The sequence below is a fragment of the Lasioglossum baleicum genome, chromosome 11 (genome assembly GCF_051020765.1).
Source record: "Lasioglossum baleicum chromosome 11, iyLasBale1, whole genome shotgun sequence".
NCBI lineage: Eukaryota > Metazoa > Arthropoda > Insecta > Hymenoptera > Halictidae > Lasioglossum > Lasioglossum baleicum.
Window position 1 is genome coordinate 13,398,307 of NC_134939.1, and position 17,935 is coordinate 13,416,241.

General features: G+C 45.4%; 1 protein-coding gene across 1 annotated transcript in view; it reads left to right on the top strand.

Annotated features, from left to right (window-relative positions):
• Crp (transcription factor cropped) overlaps window positions 1–17,935 on the top strand; it is a 119,916-nt gene that overhangs the window by 38,331 nt on the left and 63,650 nt on the right. The window lies entirely within an intron of this gene.

Here is a 17,935-nt window from a genome sequence, read left to right on the forward strand (position 1 = left end):
AGAACGGTTGGCGGGTTCGCGACTGTCGAAGTGCTTCGACCGACAACGACGATTTTGAAAACTCGGCTGCCTCTTATCGAGGGATCTTATCCAGCTCATTGTAGAGGGATCCGGCGATGCGACGCGGCTAGCACGAGGACCCTCCAGTTTTCGTTAATTCGTTGATCACCTATCCGAAACCAGACAGTGTCCAGGCTGTAACCCCTTTGTCGCCATCTTCCGCGTTGCGAACGATAAGGTAACAGATCGGCAATGAATATCGTCTTGTCAGTTGGAAAAGCAATTGGAAAACCTTTAACGGGGTAGACTCCCGTTTCCAGGATTGCAAGGGTGCGGCATTCGCGGTCTCATTTCTCGATAATACAAAAATGGGATTTTTCAGTAGTCAAAAACGCTAGATAAAATATCGATCTAGGACGCTAGCACCCTCAAAAGTCCTATTTTTACGTTCACGAGGCGAAATTTGCGTTATTCCGAAGTGTGCTTCCAAATAATGCAAATTACGACTCGTAAACGTAAAAATAGGACTGATCTTTCATCTAGCGCTTTTGACTACTGAAAAACCTCATAGTGATCCCGATGTATTCCTCCAGTGTACTCGTAGCCTAACCCAGATCCAGGAGGCATCATTACCAAATGATAAAACTGCATAGAACCGAAATGCGAATCCGCGTAGTTCGAAGCCAATTCGGCCGTTCGGATTCCCTCGCGAGAAGGATGTCGAGACCACCGGCTAACGTGTCCGGAGTGGACGAAGTCGTCCTGGTTCTGATCGGACGGCCGCGTTCAAGGCCGTAGAAAAAGTCGAAGCACGCCGCAAATGCAACCGCAACTGCAACGGCAACGGCACCGGCACCCAACGAGATTCTAACGCGATAAGTAGGAACCTCGTTGCGGGCTACACCGTTGGTCCGCTCCTCCTCTTCTTCCTACCTTGTCCTCTCTATCTTGTCTATCCTCTCTATCCTCTCCGCCGGTAGGTCGATTAGGGGACCCCTAAAAATCCAGGGGAAAGAGAGAAACGGGAGGAGAACCGCTGTCCAGCGGCCCATTGGCCAGAAATCTCGCGCCGAAAACCAGTTTTGCGAAACTGCACCGGCAACCTCGTTATCTGAACTCGAGCACCACGGTTTCGCGTCCCTGTGCACTCGAAGCTAAGCCAACCGGTTTCGTTCATGCACGCCTCCTTGGTATTTTAACGTCCTCCGCTTCTTTCATTCTTCCCCCTTCCCCATTTCCCATTGGCCGCCACCCTTTCGCTGCTGCTTCTCGCTACATTTCCGAGGGAGCAACGCATATTAAGTTCCGCGAAACCGGGCGAACACCGCAAACTTCACCCTTTAACCAGCGATCATCCGATACTTTTCTGAATTGATCCAAATGTTTTCTTTCAAATACGACAGAACTTTCTCTGCAACGATTTATTGCCGAAAATCTTGAGAATCTGCAATTTTTACCATCTTTAAACGTTTGTAGATCATCGCAACGTCGACCGATTTTGTCGAAATTTTCAGAACATGTTTAATTCGCACAGATCTACGAAACGTATTTTTTAAATTTTCAACATAGGCCCACATAACAAAGTTAAAAATTTCACTTTTAGTGTTTTTTCAACAATTCCGATCAATTGCAATTTTTGAAAAAATTTCTTTTCACAGCCTTTAGTAAACTAATTGCTCTAGCTTCCCAAAAACGGTCAAATCGTGTAGTATAATATTAGAAAAGTTATAGTCTTCTTTAGAGCGGTTTTAAACTTTTGTCCCTTACTGTATATTGTATTCGCGTTGTATGACGTCTCTTGAAGACGTCTATTGAATCTATGGTCCTAGACTTATAAACGATTACATACAACTTTTGCTATATGAAGTTCTCTTTATTTTAAAAGAGATGCGCGACTAAGGGTACGAGAACAGTGGGTCCGTTTTCGTCCAATTTGGCCGACGTCCGACGCACCTGTCTCTTTTTTCAAACGTGCGAAAAAGAGACACAATGTCGGACGTCGGCCGAATCGTCCGACATCGTGTCCACTTTGCTCGTACCCTAAGAAGAAAGTCTTTACTCTGCGAGCCATTCGCAGCGAATGAATACTGAGGAGGCGTTGGCCGAATTATCGGTGGACGCTTTGCAACAAAGTAGTCCTTCCTACTCCTGAACTTTCGCATAAAGAAAATCCACACGAAATATCCAACAACGTCGCACACTTTATCCAATCATTCGGCTAGAACCGAAACAGTGGCTGCCGCATTCCTTTCGAATTCCTGCCAAGAGTCAACTCCTGAGACACAGACAGTACATTGATCACCGAGATTACGTGGAAAACTGTGATCCGAAAGTCGGTGTAGGGGGGAATCAGCTGCTCGGATCCAGCGGGAGAAGATAGTATCTCCCGGCGCTCGGGAAATGGATAATAATGGAACGTCGGAGATTCGGGAAGTACGGTCGAATTTACTATGGGTTGGGTGCTCGGTTAGCGGTCGGCCATTAACACACAATTTCTCTCGGGCCCCCGGTAAAGCGTATAGACAGCCTCGAAGGGTGAGAGAAACGGAGAACGAGAGGAGGGGAGCTATGTTATTTTGCTGGTGTATTTATACAATGTAGAAGTCGTGTATCGCGGGCTAACGACCGTGTCCTCGCGTACATCGAGACGCTCGTGTACTTTCCTCGCGTTACAAGAAAGATATGTCGGGTCTTTCCGTAACACGGCTTAGACGAGAGAAACTTCTTCTGGGAAGACACGAGGAATCTTCCTGACGATGACGGTTCTTGCCGATCGATGTACAGAACCTTTCTCGTCGCCGAGGTCGAAAATACAGCCGAGGTACAAACGAGACCATATCGCATCGATGCGTAAGCGGCGGGTACACGCGGTCAGACATCGAGGAGAAAGAGTGGGGAGGGGGTGAGAGAGAGAGAGAGGGAGGGAGAGAGTAGGTTCTGCTCGTAAAAGGCCAGCCGGAGGCTAGCAGGGCGCGGCACACCGCTCTGCTCGCTACTTTTATGAATGAATGCAGTTCGAGTGGGTGTGCGTAGTTGTGACTGCGCCTCCGCGCTTCGGCTTCCTAGTGTCGGCGTGTGAGTGTTGCCCGCGCTGCGTGTTCACCACCTTCCTGTACGACATACGACGTACGACATACGACACGCGTACACTCGACGAAACGCAGACCCAGCCGCAACGACGATGCCCCTTCGCGGGTACCAATTCATCCTCTTGCTCCTTTGCCGTCCTGTTTCATCTTTCTCGTTCGCCATCGGTCCTCCTTGTCGCGTTCGCCTTGTTCGCCTCGTTCTTCCGACAAGAACGACCGATCTTGAATCGCGAGCTTTTGCCCGCACTCCATACACGCGGATGCGTGTGTGAAACCATCACCACACCACTGTGTTTCAGCGTGCGCGCGCGCGCCGGTAAATCGGTTAGGCGGTTAAGCCAACCGCGTCCGTTGATGCGGCCACGTCAGACGATGACCTCATCGTACGTTTTTCCGGCTACGCATTCTGCTCGTCGCCGTTACCTCAACCCCACGACCCGGTCGTGTGTCTTTCGTTGGGCCGAATTCGGATTCGAGTTTCGACTCCAACGGATCCTGCCCCACTTTTCGTCCTTTGTCACGCGCTTCTTGAACGTTTCACGCTCGCTTTGCACCTTTGTCCGTCGAAACCTTTTTATGCCTCGGACACGCAAACTGTACCCGAGTTTTTAGTCAACCGCGATATCGAATGGTTGGAGCTGTTACGGAATCCTTCGTACAGGCCTGAAGAGTCAGCGACATCTTTAAGACGGTTTAAAGACGACCGAAATAAGACGTCTCTACAACATCTTGAAACAGATGTCTTTGAAAAGACGTCCAGTTGAGGTCGTACGATGTTCAGATCTAGAATGGACATAAAATGAACGTGTTTAAGACGTCGTGTGCTATCTGCGTCGATTCTCCGTACCGTCCGTCTAAAATTAATCGAAGATTAACGTTCCATCGGCCGCAAAAGGAAAGAATCCTGGCTGCGTCCGATCGTGTCCTGATCGTTCCTTTCTGAAGAGCCGAGAAACTTTCGACAGAGTTATCCGAACGATAAGCCCGATGGAACAATGACATTTTGATGCGACGCTCTCGCCTCTACCCTTGTTTGCGACGACTTCGTCGTGGGCTTGAAACGAGCAGCGTAAATCACCGGAGTCTCGGACAAGTTCGAAATGTATTTGAGCTGGTGGTTGGAATCGGCACGAGTCTAACGTGTGGGCCCATCGCGCGCGGCGATCGAGATCGGTTTTGGTGGCTAGTCGTTGCCTTTCCACCCACCGGTCTGCTCGCGTGTGTACGCAACTGTCCCGGCACATTCGTGGAAACGGTCGGAGCCTGTCTTTCACCACAAATATAGCCGTGAGCGGCCGTTCCTGCCAAGGGAAAGGGAAAGGGGAAGGGGAAGAAGAGAACACCACCTCCACCCGTTCAGCTCGCGGTGAATTTCACGGATTCCACGAATTCCCGGTCTCCCGTTGTTTTTCTTTGTTCGACGTGTTCGGTGCCGGTCTTCTTCCCGAATCTCGTCGACTCCTCCGGCTTCGACGAACATTTCCAACCGGACATGGAAATATGTAACTAGACAGCGGATCTTTATGCAAAATAAACAATGTTCGCATCGATTGCAGGGCACAGGAGCCAAATAAAAATTGTATTCTTCTCTTAATATGTTCTATTAAGCTGAAACTAATACATTGATGTCCTTAGATATTTTTAACACGTCCACTGCTTTAAAATGTACGTGCTTATTTTTGTTGCGAATGTATAAAATCGGATTAGCGCAATCCTGATAGCACAATTATTATAATATATTGTTCAGCGCCTTACAATAAAGTCTCTCGCGATCCTCGAGTACAATACCTGCCTGTGGACACCAAATTCGCGAAAAGGAGAATGGGTCACGTGGCTCCCCTAATTGACGGCAGAGTCCAGAACATTCTTGTCGCACGCAAGTCGCACAATTCGTAACAATAACAGTAACGAAACTGGGAAACTGGTTCCGGTACGAAACGGGCGAAGTTCGGCGCGAGAATGTGTCGAAACGAGATCGGTCGTGGTCGTTTCAACGGGACAGCGGACGCGTAGAAATCGCCTCGTTTAAAAGGAGATTGAAAAGCCGGCCGTGCAATAGCCAGCAAGACGAACACCCCGATCGCCGACCAATTAGCGAGGGAGAGGATAAATAATGTATCGACGCGAGATTAGATCGCGCGTCGCGTTAATTGGACCGCTAATTAATCGAGGTCGATCGCTTGCCGGCTAAGGGAAACGGTCCTCGTTCGGGAGCGGAGACCAACCCTCCTTCCAAAGACAAAATTTCTCAAGTACATATATCCCGAAGAAATCCGGATAAAACAAAGTGCATGGGGAGAAGGTGAAAGATAAACGAAAGAAGAAGAGAAAAAGAAGAGCCGAACTTCTTTGCTTTTACCGACAGGCAAGATTACCGTTTTTCTTTGTTCAACGAGACGGTTAATAATGCCTTGTTGCGGTACCACTTTCTTTTCCTCGCTTCCTGTGTACCAGATTGCCTTTGCGTCTCTATCCTCTTCGTTTAACCGCGTGTCTCTCGTCCTCGTCCCGCTCGCCGCACGCTTCTTCCTCGCCGTCTGACTCACGTATCTTCTGATAATTTGCGATGAACCCTGGAATCCAGAGATTCCGTTCCAGATCGTAGACTATTCGCCGGCGCGAATATCGTCGCGATTCGAAGAGGAAATCGTTCTTCTTCCACTTTGCCAGATGTCTTTACGACCTGCCCGAGAGAATACGATGATTCCGGCGTTGCGGTGTAGATCGCGATTCGCAATGGACGAATTCGAAGTCGATCGGAAGCAATAAATCTGTCATTATTTTATTGACTTTTTCTTTGCGGTGCGCTCGAGGCTCAAGACTTTCAGGATCATCTACAGTGAGACCTCGACTTGCGCGGTTAATCCGTTCCTGAATAGTGCCCGAGCGCCACCGCTCAAAACAATTTTAACACTAAACCTACCACCACCGGTCAACATGACCGGTTACACATTTTTTTATTTTACAATTATCGAAATAATAAAAATGATTTTATAAGGAACGGTTGTATAGATATCTTTAGTAGAGCACGTATTACAATAGGGTCCGTACAAAGTCTAAATAAAATCAATCTTGTCATTTCTATAAGAAAACATGTACCAGTTCCTTTTCAGGCTCGGTAGGTTTAGCGCTAAGGTCAATTTTGCGGTCCATTTTCGCAACAAATCTCGACCTATCCAGAGGTCGCGACGTCTAATTCTGAAACAGCCTGTACTCCTAGATTCCTCGATGCGTAAAATGTCGAGGAGGAGGAGGTATCCTCGCAATCGGCAAGAAGCTGCTGTTTCCGTTCTAACCCGAGACACGTAACGTTTTATAGTAGCACGATCGTGAAATATTAATATAGAACGTACACGAGCGGAGTCGAGTCGAGTCGTGGCGATTCTGAAATATTGCTGGACGTATAGATCGATTGTACGCCGTTCCACGAATCCGTACGATTCCCATTCAATATTAACACGGCTGGGCAGATTTAATTTGGTCGTACGACCTTTCGAATCGGCTGATTATAAAATCAGCGGATCGGTGGGGGAAGGTCGTAAAGGCTCGTGTTCGATTCACCGATGTTCGGTCAGTTCTCGGAATGGATCTCGGCCACTCGGTCAGGTCGGATCCTTTGAACCAACTTCGTCGAGTACGTTCACACCTCCGTTTCGATCGGAAACCCGCAAATATCTCCGATTAGTTTACGCTGGAACCGGACAACTTCGCTCTGCAGAATCACCGGATCAGTGTACTTCTCGCTTTCGATCTTCATTTCGAGATTTGCTTGTTCAGAAAAATTTATTTAGCCTCGCTCCGTTGTCTCGCCGAAGCGAATCGAACTTCACCGGGCTTCCGACTATCCGCGGAAACCACGACGAAGATTCGATCTTCGATCGCTTGGCTCCGCACCTCACCCACCCCTCGTACCCTGTCGCGGAATGGAAGTTGGCCATTCGTTTGGCGGTCCCATTAAATATGAATCGTTTGCACTCGATGGTCACCGCGTCGATAATAAGGCTAACAACATTTCCATTTGCATCGGGACGAAGAAATACTTTCGGCTTGTTCTGTTCCGAAGGGGTACAATGTAACTCGACTGCCGCCGAAACTCGTTTCGATCGAATTCTTTGGGGCCGATTTTCGTCGGGGAAAGAAGGGAGAAGAAAGAAGAACATTTCCATATCGAGTTCTAATCGAAGGGAACACGCGAAATCGGTCTGGTTCGCGGTTAATTCGTTCTAGCGCGTTCTAGTGCCTGATCTGCTTTGTACACGTATGTGTACTACACGTATGTGCTAATTTCCAAGGAAAATTCAAATAAACCAACTACGTTCATACAAAATTTCTCACTCACAAATAGCTGAATGCCTACGCTGCACACGAGGCGAACACTTATCCTCTTTTCTGTCACATATGTACCGACAAAGCCCCGGTTCCGTCAATGAAAAAAATGAATTTCACAATTCGAAATTGGTTTTCCGATTCGCTTCTAAGGGTGGATTTATAGTGGAGCTGCGAGCATCGATGATAGCGGCGCGGTGAAAAGAAACCAACATTCGTGACAACATTTCGACACACATACTAATGAAAAAATATATATGTATTTTCTTTGTTTTTCTTTTTTTTTCACCGCACAGCTCACCTCGCTGCTCCACTATAAATCCACCCTAAGAATCCGCGTATCTACGAATCCGCGCGTATCCACGTGGTTACGAGACGGACTCGTGCGAAGCGCGTGACACGGATAAACTTGTTCGAAGGATAATCGATTGGTTCGTTTGTCGGCGGGATTCGAAGAGAGTATCTCGAGGCTGGTTCAGCGACGAGCATCTGATTGGCAGAGGAGAGTCAAGAAAAAGCAGAGTCCGCGTGCGTTTCCATCGAATACTTGGCCGGTCATCGGAAGATTCGCTGTGATCCCGTGGCCGAGTAGCATCGCAGAGGGTAGTCAGCGGATCAAAGGATCTCGAGAAAGCCATGGTCGTCTTCGAAAGCTCGTCGGTTGTGTCGTAGGAAGAACAGGCCGAGCATACCAGCCAGTCTGGCTGGCTGGCTGGCTCGCTGGCTGGCTGGCTGGCTCGCTGGTCGGCTGTTCGATCAATATTGCCATGGCTACGACGTGCAACGTGGAGGAGAAAGACGAGGCGGAGTAGGTGGCGGCTGGCTGGCTGGCTGGCTGGCTGGAGAACGAACGGTGGAGGGGTGGTTGCTCATATTCCGGTTACACACGAGAGGGTTGAGAACCAGGTCTGATTCCGAGGCGGCGGCAGCGGGACGTAGGTACAGCCACTTGGTGTACGGAGGTTACAACGCAGTAGTAGTAGTAGGAATACGTACTGCTACGTCACGAGACCTACACCTTGCCCCACCGAGCAAGCCAACAGCCAACAGCCGACCAGCCAGCCAGCAGCCACCACTGTGTTCTACTCGAGCGATTCATGACGACGTAGAAACTGCCTCCTCGCGGTTGCGAAACAGAAACGCTGACACACACCCCCCCCCCACACCGCGTTTCACCCCCATTGTCGCGTCTTCGCCGGGAAACTCGATTTTTCGAAACCCTCTCGCACTTCCGATGCGAAACGAAAAGCTAAATTTTTGCGCTGGTGGATATAATGTTAACAGAAGGATCGAGGAAGGAGGTGAAAGTAACAGCTTGGCAATTAAGCAGGAGAAAAGTCCAATATCCACTTTATTTAAAACTCTAAGTCTAGCTTATATTAACCCGACACCACTTACAACGGGAGGACCCCAAGTGTTCGACTTCGATTTTGATAATCTTTTGTGAGACGATGGTATATGGATCCCTAATTATATCTGCAAAATATTACGTGTAGTTACTCAATAGTTTTGAAGATATAAACAATTTCACTTCATTTCAATTGAGCTGCTTGAAATCATGGCGTATCAACAAGCTACGAAAGTTTAATTGTTTGTATCTTTCAAACTATTGAGCAATCACACCTAATACTTTGCAGATATCGTTAGGGGTACATGTACCATCGTCTCACAAAAAGTTATCAAAATTGAAGTCGGACACTTGGGGTCCTTGCCTTGTTAGCAATAAACATATTCTAATTTTACAAAGAGAGGCGATCTTTGGTCGAAAGCACGTCTCTTTCGCTCAAGCAAAGCTAACTTTCGTACAGCAACTGACTCCCTCGGGTAATCAGCTGAGCTCTCGAAAAGAGATTTTCTTTTTTGGCAACCTCTTTTTCCCTCGACATATTAATTCGCGATTATTTTTGTAAACCGCTGCATCGGCAGCCATTTCGTAAACGCAAATATTTCGCCGGAATGAATGTTGCAAATCGTCAGAGAAAATCGCAGCGTCCCGGAATCTGCGATCTACAGTCATGCCAGGCATCTCTGTGGGGTATCGAGTTGCGCCCGCGCACGAATCTCGCGATAACGCGTTGCTCGCTACATTGTGGCGAATAAAACCGCGGCTGGCTTCATTACGCAGCTGGCTGTAGGCAGCTCGCAACGTTGCGCAACGATATTAACGTTGCATGCAGCACGGAAAGGGGTGCCTGTAAAAAGAAGACGACCGGTCGTCCGAGAGACAGAGATACTAAAAAGTGTCCCGAAGTTAATCTGCAGCAGGAATTGTTGAAAACGTCCGATCGTAAACGGAAGGGTTTCCCCGCGGTGATTCTGCATGTTGGAAGGTGGAAGTCGTGTCTTGTACTGCCACGTTGCAACAATATCGACGGGGAGGAGCGGACTGGAGTTGCACGCCAACGCGCGTGCAAGAAATCCCCCTTTTCCGGTCGCGGAACGCAACTCATAAATACGATGTGTACGGGAACGCGCCCCGTTCCCCGTTCCCCGACTCAGATGAGCAGATCGCGATTGCTGTATTGTCTGTTGTCCACCGGCCGAAAAAAAAATCCCTCGTGAACTCGGTTGCTGCATTGTGGAGGCGAAGAAAAATTTGAATAGCCTACGAGAACCGAGATCGTTTCTACGGATAAGTCGAGTGGGCGGCGGTTACCGTTGCACGAGGATTAATAACTTGCACGCATTTCCTAGCCGTTCCGTTTTTGCAATTTCATCCAGCAATTTTTTCGTCAGCTATTCTTCGATCGACTAGGCGAGGGAAACTGACTCTTGGTATGTATTTCGTTGGTAAAAGTTTCGCCGGGAATCCACGGATTTCGCGGTTCGCGGACGGAAACGTGACGGAGCTAATGGAATAAAGGGATCGCGGGAAAAGGAAGTGTACGCAGACGAATCCGTAGTTTTCGCGGGGGCAGCAAGGCGAGGAGGATCGATCGATCGCGGTGGTTCACGTTCACGTTCACGTTCAGGTTCGCGAGCGACTCGAAACAACGAGACGCGCACCGGCTGCTTAATCGATCGATCTTTCGCTCATCGACTCGCACACCGGGCCTACGTGGTTTCTTGCAGCTTACAATGTTGCGCGTTCTGCCTTCGCAGGCCGGCCAACCATGAAACAAAGGAAGTCGAAGCCTCGTAGCCATGACTACAACTCGTCATTTACCAAAGCGCCCAGAACCAACGCTGTCCATCTTGCGATTTTTTACATTTATCGTGATCTTACAATACAACTCTTCTTTAAGGCACGTGGCTTGCAACTAGATGGCGTTATTACTTTTCTTAAGTATCGTATTCATGTGCCAGCTAATTCAATATAAACGTACCTTTCTGAAAAGAAATGATAATAAATTGGGCAGCGAGCACAAAGTCGCGAAAAGAAAAAAATGAAACTGGAGAACCGCGTCGAACGTGGAAGACGGCAACGGATTATTCTCCGATTACGCGATCATCGGTAATTTACCACTCGATAGTCCGCGATTATTCGTTGCGAGCTATGAGATGCAATTAGCAGCTGTTAACTGGGAATTATGGTCTGGCGAGGCGCGCGCGAAGAATAACGAAATCGTTGCGCTAAACGTTGTTTCGATAATTGGTGTACGAACGAGATTGTAGACAAGCGTCCGCGCGAAGAGATCGACTGGGTTAATCGTTAATTGATTCGAGCGACGGCTGCAACAGCGAAAGTTCGAAAGTTCGAACGGTTACGAATATTTCAGCGATAACGAAGAGATATTACGATCGAAAGCGCAATACATCACCGATGCGCCGCCGCGAAATACACGCGTTTTAATGAAGCGGCTCGCTACAAACAGCTACGGAGCATGCAACCAAGTTGATAAGACGCGATAATTCCGAACAGTTGGTAGAATTAATCGTGGACGGCGGGACGGATGTTATCGACGCGTGACAACAAAATTGTTTATAATTCTTCCAGCGTCGTTTACTGTGGATAGAAAAGGAAAAATATACGAGAAAGGGTTTTTTCTTGCGTCGCACAGTGTTGCGATCAATGCTAATTATAGTAGCTGGACAAAACTCATAACATAGTTCCGTAAAAAATAGATGCTAGCCGTGTGGAGTAATGTCTAGACAGCAAGAATATTAACATTTCTCTGTCGGTAAAACTGTCAGTCTTTTTTCTCGACAGAACTGTGTAAACATTTTGAATTTATATTTTCCTACATTTTGTAAGGAGGACGATGAAAGCTCCTATATCCAATTATTAAATTAAATTTTTATAATCAAAACTAACAGAGAAAGCACGTTTTATTGTCTTAATTAATTCCGTCAATTATATACCTACAGGGTGTCTCAGCTGAAGGAGGCCACTTAAATATCTCCTTTATTTTTAATGGCAGAAAATATATTTGTGGCATAATTTAAACGGTATCGAAGGAGGAATATCATAGAAGAACAATTTCTTTTGTCCGGTTATTATTTTTTTCATAGTTTTCTCAAGGTCATCGTAATGTTTTATCGGGAAAACCTTTTTTTTTTGTAACGGCTGAAAAAATACATTTGAATATGTATTTTTATTTTATATTTATATTTTTGGTGACAGTAATCGCTGTTTCACCATCTGAATTTTTGGAAAAGCAATCATCTTAATGGATTATATAATTGTGATTATAATTGTATTATCATTATTGTGATTATAATTGTATTATTATTATGGTGATTATAATTGTGATTTTATATCATTGTGATTGATTATATAATTGTTATAGTGTTTTGGAGAGATCGTGTATAGAAACGTTACGCGAAGAAGCAGAAAAATCTATACGGGTTAATATTTCTAATATCATCTGCACCCTTTGTATTGGTAGTGATAAAGAAGGTTTTGTCCAGCAAGCACTCTAATCGCAGCACTGTGCGTCGTTGCGGTTCTCGCAGAATGGCGGTCGAATGGAAACGGCTGTTCCTCGAAGAACTGACTCGTTTCCTGCGGGACGTATAATATTTCGCGGAGCGTGCATCGGGGCTTGTTTTTAATCGCATGGCGTGGCATAGGATCGCGTACACATCGAGGCGGCTAGTATTTTTGCTTCGGCACGCATTTATTACATCCGAAGCAACTAACCCAGTGCCTGCCGGTCGTTTCTTCACGCTTTCGTTGTTTCGCCGTTTCGCTCGCTCCTGTTACATACCTCGATGTTCTTTCACAGCCGACGGTTGTCTCGTGTGATAATTCGCGTGCGCGTGAACTGTGAACGCGCGGCCGTGGCCGATGCTGCCTCGAAGATCGCATGAGCCTTCCGTCGAGTGCAAAGTACGCTGACTGCGTCGCCTTTCAAGGTCGATAACAAACTTCCTACTTGGCGAATCGTCGCGTCGTAAAAGATTTATTTCAACACGATACGGAATTCAATATACGAATGACAAGAGAAATATCTGCAGAATTAGAATATACACAAATCCATAAACATTAATAGGAAGGTGTACATGTGTACTGGACACAGTGTAGACGTGTTCCAACCACTTATACTAAAGAATGACAACATGTAGCTGAAATCCATAGGTAGCTTTCATCATTATACAAATTACATTGCCATAAAAACATGGTTCAGAGTCCCATCGACCACCTTGCAACTGCGTTTGGGATCGTTGACGATACATATGCGAGCCAGAGAAGCAGCCAGGTGATACTGGTCTGTTCTACATTTATCGATAGCGAGAACTAGACAGCGCATCTTTACGCAAAATAAGAATTTTCTAGCTGAATTTAAAGTATTTACTTTCTTAATATTTTTGATAGGTTGAAAACATTAGGTTGTAAAGAAAGAAATGCAGGATTTTTGTTCCTTTGCTTTAATCGCAAATTTATACGGATAAATATTTATGAGTATATGTAATTTTAAAACTTGTTTTACGCTTTATTTAATTATGCATTTGATATTTAATTTTATTCAAATTTTTATCAAATTATTTCGCTTTTATTTCAGGATGTCAAAACGCGATTTTCGCATTATTTTTTTTCTACGAGTTCAAACTAGGTCGAAGTGCCGCTCAAGCGGCTCGGAATATCAACGAAGTATGGGGCGAATGAAGTGTCAACGAATGCACAGTGCAGCGCTGGTATCACGTTTTGACATCCTGAAATAAAAGCGAAATAATTTGATAAAAATTTGAATAAAATTAAATATCAAAAGCATGATTAAATAGAGCGTAAAACAAGCTTTAAACTGACATATACTCATTAAATCAAGGTAAATATTTATTGGTATAAAATTGCAATTAAAACAAAGGAACAAAAATGCTGCATTTCTTTCTTTACAATCTGATAATATAAAGTAGACCTACCCATTTTTGTGATGAATGCATAGAACCACGGAAGAAGGCTTTCACTGAAGTACTGCTGGAATATTTTTCACCGTTGTTATCAAGCATTTTTTAAATAACTAGAAATCGGTAAAGAAGTTTTGCTAAGAGGTCAGCCCTTTCGTTACCATCAATCCCAATATGATACAGAATCCAGTAAAATTTTTCAATTGAAATTATTTTCGACAGTGAATATAAAAGAAGTCAGTTTTGATATCCATATTTTCAGAATCTATCTAAAACCGGAGTTCTTTGTATCGCGAAAACGTCCGAGGCGTATCTAATTTAGTAATTTCTATATCTAACCGTTTCTCGACCGCAAAATACCACTGACTTTTACATTATCTCGTTATCGTTATCGTTATCATTGTCGTTATCGTTATCGTGATTTCTTGATGGCTCCGGTAGCCTTGACTAGATCTCGGAGAGCAGAAGAGAAGAAAACAGAATGGAGGAGAGAACGGAGTCGAGCAAAGCAAGCAAGCAAGCAAGCAAGCCAGCAAGCAAGCAGGCGGAGGCAGAGTTGCGTGGCGCGCGCGTATCTATGTTTAGACGGCCGGGTACGTCACATCCGGTAGTCTGCGCTCCCCCTGATCGTGTTCGCCCACTCTTTCGCCTTTTATCCTTTTCTCCTTAGATTTCGCCGTACTCGTTCCACCGATTGTTTTCCCCTTTCGTCCAGGTTCAAGTGCTGTCACGTGCCGTCACGCGCCTTCGCTTATCCCCTTGGAATTTTTACGAAACACGTTCCACTGTAAAATCATACTCGAATCGAACGAAATACGATGAGTACCCGTTATCGGTTAACCTTGAAACGCTATGAATCGGTAGGGCGAACAGTGCGGAACCATGATGGGGATGGAGCATCATGTTTTTATACTATAATATTTATTCACATTGCACGAGGTATTTATTATCAGTAAACTGCGGATCTTAATGCAAAATAAAAATTGTCTGCATCAAATTGAATGGTATTCCTTAATGATTTTCATAGAGAAGAAATCATGTATCGACATCTTCAATTTTCAAAATTTTCCATCAATTTTGAATTTCATCTACTCAATTTTCAGTCATTCCACTTAATTAATGTACGATGTACTCTCCGTGCCTCGCAAGTCTCCTAGCAGGAATTTGAAAGGAATGCGTCGACTTTCTAGCCGAATTATTGGCCAAAGTGTGCGACAGCAGGTCCTAACCCTTGCCCCTGTGCCGTCTCGAGGGACTTCTTGCGAGGCACTGCCAGGAGGCCGATCCTTTAGTAACAATATGATCGCGAAAGACAGGCTATTGTATCGATAATTCTCGTTGGACGGTGGTTGGTCGGCCGAAATTTCCTAGATAAAGCTAAATACGCAGTGGCGAAGAATACGCGCGGTTCATTCACAATTCACAGTCGGCGAATAGTGGATTGCTCGGTGCTGGTTACGTTAGTCGACAGAGCGAATCGTTTCCAGTTCTCGTGCAACGCATAGAGGTAGGTTAGGGTCCAGCAGCTGGTTGCCGAGGTTCGTCGTTTGTCATTACGTCTCCGACGATTACGCACGCAATCCATACACGCTGCAGAAAAGCTAGCCGAGAGATGTAGAGGGAGAGAGAGAGCGAGAGAGAAAGGGAAGGTGGGGGCAGCGTGAGCGAGAGAGAAAAAGTATAATATCGTAAAAGACACACGATCGCCGTGCCTGCGCCACTCTATACTGCTCCACGCCTCTCCGCGCCGCACGCGGCATAGATAAAGTCGCTGGAAACGTAACTTCTGATTCATTCACGGAAAGCCGTTACGTAACTACGCTGCGCTACAATGAATTACGCCCGCGAGTGCATTATCGCTGGATACACCGGTGATCGTGCATCGCCGTTCCCCCGTTAACACCGTTGCACCGTTGCGCCACCGTGCATCGAGATTCTTTAGCCGTGTTGCAACGTTCAGGTATGCGTTGCATCGACTTTTTTTCTCTCCATGATATTGGACCAAACTCGAAGACCAATTAAGACGAAAACATCCGTTCCAGAATCCGTCTCCAGCATGTTGGAGACGGACCGATGCACTGTGGGCTGGGAACCCGGTTTTTCCGACGAAAACTGTTGAAAGATTGAAAACTATTTAAAAATTGACGTGACCTTCATTTTATATCGATTTGTAGAGAATAGAATACCGACCAACTGTTATTGGATACATTTTCTTTGTCAGATCATCAGAAATATTTGAAAAGTTGCGGATCTTTATCCATTTATGGCTGAAGAAAATTTTGAAAAAAAAAAGGGTAGGATATGAAATTCGATAGAATTTTGTACAATTTTTATTTGTTTTGGAGATACAAAGGCTGTTCCCATAAAAATAACAGTGGAGAATACATAAATTGCGTTTTAAATGATTGTCGTTTTACAGCAAGAACATTTTTTTCACTAATCAAAGCTTGAAAAATTGCCTTTTGGCCACGAAAAACGGGATTCCAACCGGCAGAGCGCTGCTCGCTGCTCGATTCGCGGCAGTTCTTCATTGTTATGAAAAACTAATACTACAGCGGGCGCGCGGCGTTTATAAATATTTAACGCGAGCAACGATATCCGATAATGGACAGACGCGCGAGCTAATTGGAGCCTGAGCGAGCGTTCTGCGCGATCAACTTTCAAGCAGCGAGTTCGTCGAAACGAAAGCGTGATGAGAAAATATTTCTTTCACGCTTACGACTGATTTGGAAGATTAATAATCGACTTTGCAACGTTCGTCGTAGAACAAGGATAACAAGCGAATCGGATCGAATTATATGGAGAAGGAATGCGTCAAGTCGGAAGTAAACAGCGGTTAGTATAGCCAGCTCGAAGGAATTTGCCTGACGCTGCGACGTTCCGACGAATATACGACGCGATAAATTGTACTGTGTTTATTAACATCGATCACGAGGCGAATAATTAATAGTCTGCGGCTCTTACGCGGGATGAGCCTATTCTGAAATTGCAGGGTGAAATAGGACGAGCGGTGACGGTGATTAAACGCCGAAATGCCTCGTGTTTTGTTTTACCAATTATCTTCTTGTCGGGTCCGTTAGATTACCGCTCGTCGTTCGATTAAATCTCGCGGCCGTTAAACGGTAATAGAAATCCGCTCCATTAAAAAATCCAATGATTTTATTGTTCCGTTTATTACAGGTAAGTCCGCTCCGTTGTTCCACGTCGCGTAGAACGTTCTGCGCGAGAAGCGGTGTTTCTCCCATGGAAATTTGTTTAAGCGAGTCTCGGTAAGTAAACGCAAAAGGGTGCCACATCGTTTCGGTTTCGATCGAATCGAGCAGAGAATTATACATAACAATGATGACTATACAATATGTCATTGATTAACACAGCTGTATTCTTTAAAATTTAACCATTTCATTTTATTTTCAAATCGGGCACGAACTGATGCAGTCGTCATGGAATGTTGTTTTTTGTTTATTCTCTCCCGGCCGCAAATATTAGGTTGTTGCATATGAAATGTCCGATCTTAGAACGAAACTCTTAGAAAACGTGACGATCGAGGAATGCTATTACGGTCTACAGGTTTATTATAAAGATGCTCTCATAAGGAATGATTCAATAAACATGTTTTATTAGAGCACGTATTATAATAAGAATAAATAAATTAATGCTTGTCTTTTTTGTAAGGCAACCACGTGCCCGTTGCTTTCATAGTTTAATAGTTATTCTATAATTTCACCTTTAAATCAAGTTTATTTCAACGTCAATCAACGCGACCGTCGTGTGTTCTTTTAATATGTCTGGAAGAATAATTTATTGACGGTAGCATCACGTGATTTTTGGTCAAAATGTGGCGATTAAAAATGGTGGATGGTAAAAAGAACTACAGAATCAAGATAATAATCTTGTAAATGAAAAACCTGAATGAAAATTTCTAGATAGATTAAATTGGGTACACAAAATTGCGTTTGTTCAATGTCACTACTAAAAACTGAACATTTCGTATGCAACAAGCTAATAATTCGATTCGCCGGCGCCAACGAGCCGCCGCAGCTACGCCGAACGTTTCGAATTCGCGCCAAAATTACTCCGACACACGATTTACCGCCGCCGTTCCAATCGATACAGCGATGTAAGCAGTAATTACCCAATCGGAAAGCGCGTGCTGGATCGTGTACCGCAGGTGCTACGAGGTCACAGACATTTTTCAAGCACGTGCTCGAGTTCCAGTTGCGACGGGGAAAGAA